The sequence below is a fragment of the Triticum dicoccoides genome, chromosome 3A (assembly GCF_002162155.2).
Source record: "Triticum dicoccoides isolate Atlit2015 ecotype Zavitan chromosome 3A, WEW_v2.0, whole genome shotgun sequence".
Lineage (NCBI taxonomy): Eukaryota > Viridiplantae > Streptophyta > Magnoliopsida > Poales > Poaceae > Triticum > Triticum dicoccoides.
This window is the reverse complement of record NC_041384.1, coordinates 364727366-364738775: the sequence shown is the minus strand read 5'-3', so window position 1 is coordinate 364738775 and position 11410 is coordinate 364727366. Positions and strand designations below refer to the sequence as shown.

The following is an 11410-nucleotide window of genomic DNA, read 5'->3' as shown; positions in this document are numbered from 1 at the left end:
CATAGATTCATTATTATTCTCAATCAAAGTAGACAAGGGCATATCATTAGGATCAGAAGAAACACTCTTATTAGCAAATAATTTCATAAGTTCATCCATCTTTCCACTCAAAACATTAATTTCTTCTATCGCATGCACCTCTTTATTAGTAGATCTTTCAGTATGCCATTGAGAATAATTAACCATAATATTATCTAGGAGTTTAGTAGCTTATCCTAAAGTGATTTCCATAAAAGTGCCTCCCACGGCCGAATCTAATAGATTTCTAGAAGCAAAATTCAATCCGGCATAAAATTTTTGTATAATCATCCACAAATTTAAACCACGAGTAGGGCAATTACGTATCATTAGTTTCATTCTCTCCCAAGCTTGTGCAACATGTTCATGATCAAGTTGCTTAAAATTCATAATATCGTTTCTAAGAGAGATGATCTTAGCGGGAGGAAAATACTTAGAGATAAAAGCATCTTTGCACTTATTCCATGAATCAATACTATTTTTAGGCAAAGACGAAAACCAAGCTTTAGCATGATCTCTAAGCGAAAAAGGAAATAGCTTCAATTTAACAATATCATTATCCACATCTTTCTTCTTTTGCATGTCACACAAATCAATGAAGCTATTTAGATGGGTAGCGGCATCTTCACTAGGAAGGCCGGAAAACGGATCTTTCATGACAAAATTCAGCAAAGCAGTATTAATTTCACAAGATTCAACATCGATGAGTGGAGCAATCGGAGTGCTAATAAAATCATTGTTGTTGGTATTGGTGAAGTCACATAATTTAGTATTATCTTGAGCCATCGTGACAAGCAAGCAACTAACACACAAGCAAACAAAAAGCAAGCGGGCAAAAAGAGGCAAATAGAGAAAGAGAGGGAGGATAGAGAGAGAGAGAGGGCGAATAAAATGGCAAGGGTGAAGTGGGGGAGAGGAAAACGAGAGGGAAATGGCAAATAATGTAATACGGGAGATAAGGGTATGTGATGGGTACTTGGTATGTTGACTTTTGTGTAGACCTCCCCCGGCAACGGTGCCAGAAATGGCTCGTTGTCGGGAGCCAAATCTTGACTTGCGCGAACCTCCCTGGCAACGGCGACAGAAATCCTTCTTGCTACCTCGTGAGCACTGCGTTGGTTTTCCCCAAAGAGGAAGGGATGATGCAACAAAGTACCATAAGTAGTTCCCTCAGCTTTTGAGAACCAAGGTATCAATCCAGTAGGAGGCTACACATGAGTCCCTCGTACCTGCACAAAACAAATAAATCCTCGCAACCAACGTGAATAGGGGTTGTCAATCCCTACACGGCCACTTACGAGAGTGAGATCTGATAGATATGATAAGATAATATTTTTGGTATTTTTGTGATAAAGATGCAAAGTAAAATAAAGGCAAAGTAAAAGGCAAAGGAAATAACTAAGTAATAGGAGATTAATATGTTAAAGATAGACCCGGGGGCCATAGGTTTCACTAGTGGCTTCTCTCGAGAGCATAAGTATTCTACGGTGGGTGAACAAATTACTGTTGAGCAATTGACAGAATTGAGCATAGTTATGAGAATATCTAGGTATGATCATGTATATAGGCATCACGTCCGAGACAAGTAGACCGACTCCTGCCTGCATCTACTACTATTACTACACTCATCGACCGCTATCTAGCATGCATCTAGAGTATTAAGTTAAAAACAGAGTAACGCCTTAAGCAAGATGACATGATGTAGAGGGATAGACTCATGCAATATGATGAAAACCCCATCTTGTTATCCTCGATGGCAACAATACAATACGTGCCTTGCTGCCCCTACTGTCACTGGGAAAGGACACCGCAAGATTGAACCCAAAGCTAAGCACTTCTCCCTTTGCAAGAAAGATCAATCAGGTAGGCCAAACCAAACTGATAATTCGAAGAGACTTGCAAAGATAACCAATCATACATAAAAGAATTCAAAGAAGATTCAAATATTATTCATATATAGACTTGATCATAAACCCACAATTCATCGGTCTCAACAAACACACCGCAAAAAGAAGATTACATCGAATAGTTCTCCACAAGAGAGGGGGAGAACATTGTATTGAGATCCAGAAAGAGAGAAGAAGCCATCTAGCTAATAACTATGGACCCGTACGTCTGAGGTAAACTACTCACACTTCATCGGTGAGGCTATGGTGTTGATGTAGAAGCCCTCCGTGATCGATGCCCCCTCAGGCGGAGCTCCGAAACAGGCCCCAAGATGTGATCTCATGGATACAGAAAGTTGCGGCGATGGAATTAGGTTTTTGGCTCCGCATCTGATCGTTTGGGGGTACGTAGGTATATATTGGAGGAAGGAGTATGTCGGTGGAGCAAAAGGGGGCCCACGAGGGTGGAGGGCGCGCCTGGGGGGGGGGGGGTAGGCGCGCCCCTACCTCGTGGCCTCCTCTTTTGTGTCCTGACGTAGGGTCCAAGTCTCCTGGGTCTTGTTTGTTGAGAAAATCATGTTCCCGAAGGTTTCATTCCGTTTGGACTCAGTTTGATATTCCTTTTCTTCGAACCCTAAACAGGCAAAAAACAGCAATTCTGGGCTAGGCCTCCGATTAATAGGTTAGTCCAAAAATAATATAAAAGTGGATAATAAAGCCCAATAATGTCCAAAACAGTAGATAATATAGCATGGAGCAATCAAAAATTATAGATACATTGGAGACGTACAAGCTGATTTGTGTCTTAAGGTGTTATTCTAGTACGAACTCTATGATAGATTGAACGGAAAGAATAGCTTCATGTTATTTTACTACGGACTCTTGAATAGATCGATCAGAAAGGATAACTTTGAGGTGGTTTCGTACCCTACCAAAATCTCTTTGTTTGTTCTCCGCTATTAGTGACGTTGGAGTGACTCTTTGTTGCATGTTGAGGGATGGTTATATGATCCAATTATGTTATTATTGTTGAGAGAACTTGCACTAGTTAAAGTATGAACCCTAGGCCTTGTTTCAACGCATTGCAATACCGTTTGTGCTCACTTTTATCATTAGTTACCTTGCCGTTTTTATATTTTCAGATTACAAAAACCTTTATCTACCATCCATATACCACTTGTATCACCATCTCTTCGCCGAACTAGTGCACCTATAGAATTTACCATTGTATTGGGTGTGTTGGGGACACAAGAGACTCTTTGTTATTTGGTTGTAGGGTTGCTTGAGAGAGACCATCTTCATCCTACACCTCCTACGGATTGATAAATCTTAGGTCATCCACTTGAGGGAAATTTGCTACTGTCCTACAAACCTCTGCACTTGGAGGCCCAACAACGTCTACAAGAATAAGGTTGTGTAGTAGACATCAAGCTCTTTTCTGGCGCCGTTGCTGGGGAGGTTAGCTCTTGAAGGTATATCTTTAGATCTTGCAATCGAATCTTTTTGTTTCTTGTTTTAGCACTAATTTAGTTTATAAAGGAAAACTACAAAAAAAGGAATTGAGTTTGCCTCAGACACTTCTTCTTTTTAATATCTTTCGTGAGTATGATGGAAAGGAAAATTGTCCAAAGTGTTAGAAGAAGAATGCATTAAAATGTTTGGCACTAAATCTTTGAATGATGAGCATGATTGCAATGTTGTTAGTATGAATTCTTTGAATATCTATGATGCTAATGATATGCAAAGCCACAAGCTTGAGGAAGCTATGTTTGATGAAGATGATATTTTTTGTCCCCCAAGTTTTGATGAGTAAATTTATTATGATGAAAGCATGCCTCCTATTTATGATGATTCTATCGATGAAAGTGGATTTGGAGAGGTCATGACTTTATTTAGTGATGAATCCACTATTTCGGAAGAGGTTCCAATTGATTATGGGAACAAAGTTGCTACCTGTGATGATTATTGTGATGACTTCTATGCTATTAAGAATAATGATAACCATGAAACTTGTCATCATGATTTTAGTTTTCAATTGGATTATGCCTCACATGATAATTATTTTATTGAGTTTGCTCCCACTATTATTCATGAGAAGAATTTTGCTTATGTAGAGAGTAATAAAATTTCTATGCTTGTAGATCATGAAAAGAATGCTTTATGTGATGGTTATATTGTTGAATTCATTCATGATGCTGCTGAAAATTATTATGAGGGAGGATTACATGCTTGTAGGAATTGCAATAATATCAAGTTTCCTCTCTATGTGTTGAAAATCTTGAAGTTATGCTTGTTTTGCCTTCCTATGCTAGTTGATTATTGTTCCCATAAATTGTTTTCTCACAAAATACCTATGCATAGGAAGTGGGTTAGACTTAAATGTGCTAGTCATATTCTTCATGATGCTCTCTTTATGTTTCAATTCTTATCTTTTATGTGAGCATCATTGAAATCATCATGCCTAGCTAGGGGCGTTAAACGATAGCGCTTGTTGGGGGCAACCCAACTTTATTTTTGTTCCTTGCTTTTTGCTCCTTTTTAGTAATAAATAATTTATCTAGCCTCTGTTATTATTGAGTTTTTATGTTTTAATTGGAACTCTCAATGAAAGCACCAATGTCTGTGTCAAACTGGCGGATCTCGGGTAGGGGGTCCTGAACTGCGCGTCTAAGGTTGATGGTAACAGGAGACAGGGGACACGATGTTTACCCAGGTTTGGGCCCTCTCTATGGAGGTAATACCCACGTCCTGCTTGATTGATCTTGATGAATATGAGTATTAGAAGAGTTGATCTACCATGAGATCGTAATGACTAAACCCTAGAGGCCTAGCTTGTATGTCTATGGTAATGAATCTCTCCCTCCGGACTAAGTCCTCCAGTTTATATAGACACCGGGAGGATCTAGGGTTACACAAGGTCGGTTACAAAGAAAGGAATCTACATATTTGGTCGCCAAGCTTGCCTTCTACGCCAAGGAGAGTCCCATCCGGACACGGGTGCAGTCTTTGGTCTTCGTATCTTCACAACCCATCAGTCCGGCCCGTATTTAACAAGCCGGACGCCCGAGGACCCCTTAGTCCAGGACTCCCTCAGTAGCCCCCGAAGCAGTCTTCAATCGCGAGGTGTTCGGTGCGTAGATTGTCTTCGGCATTGCAAGGCGGGTTCCTCCACCAATGACCTCCAAGTCTGTACTCTTTGGATTCTGTGTATCAACAACTTCAGCTTCCACGTTTCGAGCGGATGCGAGAGGTCAGGGTGTTTTTGCACATAACACCCCGGCCACGCGAGGGACAACGTCTATTTAACGAGACTGGATCCTAGATCCATTCAACCATCTCACAGAGAAAATCCCCAAAGGTTGCTAGGAAAGAACATGTCAAGCGCTCCCAGCTCCTCCTCCCATCCCTGCGGCCCAGAGAGAGGCAAGTGGGAGAGGTGCTCTGTATCCCACGATCAGTTGGTGAAGCTGCACACGCAGGGGTTTCTCCCCCCTATGGATCTGGTCCCTGTTTGAGCAGGGTTGGCCTCCCTTGATGGCAAAACCCAGGCAGAGGATTTCCCTAATCCCTCCGGGGGGAACTAGTGTGTTTCGTCCCCTATCTGCTAAGGGGCATAGGATTTCCAATTCAACCATTCCTTCGAGGGCTTCTGGAATATTATGGCCTCCAGCTGCGTAACTTTACTCCAGCCTCCATCCTGCACATTGCAGGTTATGTCGCTTTATGCGAACTATTCCTGGGGTGTGATGCCCATTTTGGACTGTGGAGAAATTTATTCTACCTTGTACCCTGTAACCATGAGAGATCGATATTTGAAGTGGGCGGAGCCGAAATATTGTGCATTGGCGAGACCGGATACCTATCCGGCATGCCAAAGAGGGCATCTGAAGAGTGGACTTCTGAGTGGTTCTACATCGAGGACGTCATACTCCCAGACCCAGCCCGGAGGGGTCTTCCTTAGTTCACAAGTGTTCCCTTGAAGAAACGTCACAGTTGGCGCCCTCGGAGCCTCGAGGAGGAAGATAGTGCGGAAGTTTGCCAACCCTTGAGCAAGATAAGGACGCTCGCCCAGTCCGGATACACGATGGTTGAAGTAATGGCGACCTCCATAGTGCGGGGGGTCCAGCCACTCCAATATAGAGGACTTCCCATGTGGCACTATAATGGGGAAGATGACGCCTCTTGTTGCGGCACGAAGGGTCCAGACACCCCTGCCGCCCTGGCCAAAATATTGGCCGAACTGTTCAAAGGGGAGGAAGAGGAGTTCCTGCGCATCAAGCACAGGGAAGGATATTCCATTTATAGTCCTCCTAGCTGGGTAAGTTCCCAACTCCTCTGCTCTACTCATTCTACTCCCTGAGCTATGATCAACGAACACTAACCCATCCATTTACAACAGCACTGGCGAAAGATTTCCGAGGGGCTTTACAGCCCTACCCCGCAGCCCGAGGGTCACAATCGGGACCTCGACCCCGGATTCGAAGAGGATCCGGAGATATTCGTGGTGCTCACGAATGGGGTGTTTTACCAAACGAGCTATGACGGCACAGAGGTGGCCACCATCGCCAATTATCCCGGTCTTCTCCTCGCTTCACACGTAAGTAATCCGGAGATATTTGATCCAAAAAAGTTTTCACATACTTCCTCACCCACCGCACTGTCCTGTGCTCAAAAGGGGAGGTGCTCGGCGCGTCATGCTGCCCTAGGGGCATCTTCGAAGAGAGTGGCCCCCACGCCGGGCAAGCCTTCAAAGAGGAAGGCAAACAAAGATACGGCCGAGCCTTCATCAAAGAGGTATGGATTTAGAAATATGGACCTTGGCAGTCACATCCAACTGTGACCTTTATGTTTATCTTGTAATAGGAAAAAAGTGTGCCGGACTATATCCGGGGGTCCGGCTGGTCATACATCCCACAGCCAGGATCCAGATCCTGCCGTAAAGACGGGGGATGATGCGGGGGTGACGCCGAACTGTCCCCCAGCCGAGGATTCGGTGGATGTATCCGTCACTAACTCGGAAGTGGAGAGCGCCATGAATCATCGGCGCCACAGGGCCGTTTTACAAGACCCCGGCTTTCCAGAAGAAGCATTTAATGCCTTTAGCTCGGCTGATGCATACATCCGAGCTGCTCGAGATGGGCTTAACAGAGCCACAAGGTAGTATTTAAAAGATGTGCGGGTAAGTTTACTTTGTCTGACTATGATAACCATATGCCAGTAGCCCCCGAGACTTGAAGCAGTTGGTACAATTGATTTAAGTATCATTGTATAACCAGGTTCTTACGGAGAAGAACAACCTACTAGCTCAAGAGCTGGAAAAGTGTCGGACACAACTATCTGTTGCTACCGCCGAACTGGAATAGCTCAGGAAGGCGTCCTGTGGTAATATTTCCCTCCATCGAGAAACAAAAAATGATATGCCAACTGTGTTGAAACTGCTGCTTTGTCTCATAACAGGGTCGTCAGAACAACCGGAAGAGAAACTGAAGGCCGCTCAAACGAGCGAAAAAGAGGCGAAGAGACAACATGCCGTGGGCGAGCGTGTTCTGACCCGAGTTAGAGAGGAGAAGAACAAACTCCAGGATTCAAACACCAAACTGGGCGAAGAACTGAAAGAGTGCGAGCCTAGCTAGCCGACACTGTGAAGGAGAACAAAAATCCGCGAGGCAGCATATTCAGTACGTGGTCGAATTTACCTTATAACAGTTTGGAGGTAAGAGTGGCTGATATAGCTATGATTGCAGGTATGTTGACGGGCCGTCCCGAAGAGGAGGTGTCCGGATCATCAAGTGATCTTCTGCAAGGGCTGTCGCAATTGCACGAGCAAGCTTGGCAGGCAATGCGGAGTGTATCCAAGGCCTTTTGGCCATCTGCCTCCCCTCCAGGGAATATGGAGGAGCTTGTAGAGCTGTTCAAGGGAGTGCGGCGGCGTATTCGACTATGGAAGATATCGGCTTGCCGAGAGGGTGCGCGAGAGGCCTGGGCCATGGTGAAAACGCGGTATATGAAGCTGAATCCAAATCACATGGCCCGGGTCGCACTGCTAGGGTCAAATGGGAAAGAAATTCCCGTTAGTTTAGTATATGACCAAGTAGAGGTGGCCGCTAGATATTCCCAGCAGGATTGTAAGTTAGATAGTTTGCTGGAGGGTATAGAGGAGGAAATTTTTGAGTCGAAATGACTGTGTATTTTTCCGTCTAGCTGAATTGTAAAATGATTGTCATGGAAGACCTTTTGGCTTTGCCCTCTAGACCCGAAGCCGCGAAGTGTTTCCGAGTACCCGTGCGGCCGAATAGACTGGGGTATGCGTGAAAACCAGGCGTAGGGGTCATAGTTGCTTGAACAAACAAGTTGTATCTGGCTAGTTATGTTACATTACATTATGTAAGAAACATCTTCCGGAAAGAATAGTTCCATTAAGGATTCCTCTCACTGGGTGTACATGCGTTAGAGCGCATGTTCGAAATGTAATTGAAAAAAATCGCAGTATATATATATATATATATATATTATATATAGGACAATACTATTCTAATCCTGAGATCAAAATAACTATTTGAATCACAGAATCCCTATATAGAGCTGATCGGATGTTTCTGAGATCGCAGCGAACCGAAAAGAAAAAAAATCTCCCGTACCTTATCCGGCTTCCCCTCCCCCCGTTGCGCACTTTCCCTCGCAACCACCCCCGATCCCACCCGCAACCCCCCGACCAACTGCCCCCGGCTCCGGCGCACCTGCCGGCCCCGCCTCCTTCCGGCTCACCGCCGCCCCAGCCTCCTCTGGGCGCGGGGCCGTCCGCGCCCCAGCCTCCTTCCGGTGGCACGAGGCCGCCGCCGCCCGCGCCTCCTCCTGGCCCGCCGGCGACCCTGCCTCTTCCTGCCGAGGCCGCCTCCTCCTCCAGGCACGTCGCGCCCGTGCCTCCTTCCGGCGCGAGGCCGCCGCCTCTTCCAGGCACGCCGGTGCCCCTGCCTCCTTCCGACTCAAGGGCACTTCCGCCACAAGGAAGTAGCCCTCCTTCATCCACCGCCCGATGTGTCGCCGCCCCCAATGATCCACTCCTCTCCTCTGGCTCCTGGTCGATGATCATGGCCCATCCTGCTGCTTGCCTCCTTCCTCGCGTATGCATAAAAAAATAGGTGAGTCGCTGCAGTCCAAGTCGCGCCATAGCAGCAGGGCGACTCTTCTAGGATGCATCTCACGCTCAACCGGCTCCAATTTTGCGCGCATGGGGTTGGTGCTGCTCCAGCGAGCTCCTCCATCCCCAGCTTGTCCCTGAATGCAGACACTGCACCGCGCAGGCTCCTATCCACCGTTCCTCCTCTCTGCTTCTTCACTCTTCACTTCTCTAGATTTTGGTGTGTGCACACAAAATGTTCACTAAAATGTCTCAGTGCAGTAGTACCAGTTTTGTGTGTTTGTTTTCCCTTCTAGCTTAGTCCTTGCCTGCTAATTGATATAGCTTGGATTACTTAAGAGTGTTTTTCATGTGTGTTTCTGCACTTTAGGTTGAATTTCACCCTGCAACCCCGACGTAGCGCTTCTCTGGCTCCTCCCCCGCTTGCTGCCAGGTCTGTCTCTCCTTCCTCCCCTGCTTGCCGTCATGTGCGGCGTTGGACGTGGCTACTTGATGGAGTGAAGCTGGCCTCCGAGCACCGTCAGTTGCACTGCACCCTACAAAAAAAGAACAGCCGCAAGTTCAGAATCAGAAAAATTAGAAGTTCAAGAAGAACAAAGGCACTGCCTTCACTCGTGTGCTTGCAAGTATGTTGTTTGCAACTATCTTCAATTTCTTCAGTAGCTGGTACACACTTTGCCAAAATCTAGTACTTTCAGAATGGTAAAGTTGATAGTTGGCCTACAGGGACAACCATGTTGATGGCGATTGAAAAAGGATTCTGAAATAATATTATTGAGACTGAAGACCAAGTTTGATAATGCACGATGTCAGAGGATTCCAGGGCTTTCTCTGAGGTGGTTGATGGCTTCCGAGAAATGCGTTCATATCTCACAAGTTTCAGGGGTTCAAGTTCATCTATATAAGAAGGAATTCCAATTTTGTTGCACATCTGTGTGTGGAAGAGGCGCTGAAACTTGATGTGCTTACTATTTCTTTTCTTGTAACACCTAGGTACATCACGTGGTTTCAATCACAGTTATTTTTCACTGCCATGGCCCGACACCTCCTCCATCTCGGTGCCACCGTCATGACCTAGCCTACATTTGCTGGTTGCTTCTAGCTGATGTTGTTGCGTCCTGCCTCGCCGTCTAACTGATGTTAGTGCGCTGCTGCTGCAGTTCAGCTAGAGTGGGAGAAAGATCTCTGTGAGAGTTTAGCTGCTGTTGCTGTCTTTAATTTTTGTTTTTGAACTTGTTGGTTAAAGATAATGATGTTGCTTTCTACATATGGCCTTCCTGTGGATGTATCATTTCTCCATCCGCTTGGAAGCTTCAACATTCTGAATGATCATAACAAAATAAAATACAATCTTAGTGTGCTTTATCATGTTTCTGGTAGAAGTAATTTTTTGACGTACAAAGGGAAATTCATAGCATATTGAAAACAAACCAAACATGACCTTGTAGAAAATGGAGTACAGTGTACTATCTTGCTGAATTGCAACATTTGGAACATCAGTAAAGTGTACAATCTTGCTGAATTGCAACATTTGGAACATTAGTAAATGTGTATTGGTAGCTTTACTCGCCATTTTACCATGCAACTTCAACTTCTCCAGATTCAGATTTCATTAGCTGCACCTGACCAGTTTCATTCATCGGACACTTTCTCTTTCTAATTGAATAATCAAAAGTTTGTGAGGTTGCCATAAAGGTCATTTTTTTGACTCTACTAACTTCTAGTACATCAGAAGAAGCAGTGACCTTTGCTAGTAGAGCAAAAAAATGCTAGTTTAAACCTTCACATTACAAGATGAGTAGTTGTTATAATTGGGCAACAAATGCTAATGCCATCATTTCGCAACACATACATATTGTTTCCTCATTAGGTGCCCACAATTCGTCAGATGTACGGAGAGCATGCAAAGTTTGTGAAAGAAAGTTTTGGAAACACCTTTCAGCAAAAATAAAACACTGAAAACCCTATCAAATATTATGGAACACAACGGCACGAGGAGGACGAGCTTCTCTGCCATGACTGTGCTTGTTTTTTTGGTCGAGCTTCCATGCTCTTTAACAAATAAGTTCAAATATAATAAATCACAAGCGTTCCTCCCCTTGTGTGCTTCCGTTTTGTGTGTGTTAGTGCAAAACAACAGGTGGTTTTATTTTATTTTTGTGTATAAAAAGAAAGAAGTTCAAATATAATAAATAAAAAAGGTCAAGAACATGTAACATGATAGAAAGTTTCATGTACGAAATTGATATGTACAAAGAAAACTATCATATATGTCCTTTATGCGACACAATCAATTCTTGGACGTTTATATGTAAAAAAAGAAAAAACCACTTTAAGAAAAAATTGAAAAATTTACCACAAACACTAC

General features: G+C 44.5%; 1 long non-coding RNA gene across 1 annotated transcript; it reads left to right on the top strand.

The window, feature by feature from the left end:
- The first annotated feature begins 8596 nt into the window (after positions 1-8596).
- Positions 8597-10392, top strand: LOC119268197. Its single transcript, XR_005132988.1, has 2 exons — positions 8597-9668; positions 9769-10392. It is a non-coding gene; the product is annotated as an uncharacterized LOC119268197 (long non-coding RNA).
- Positions 10393-11410: the final 1018 nt, after the last annotated feature.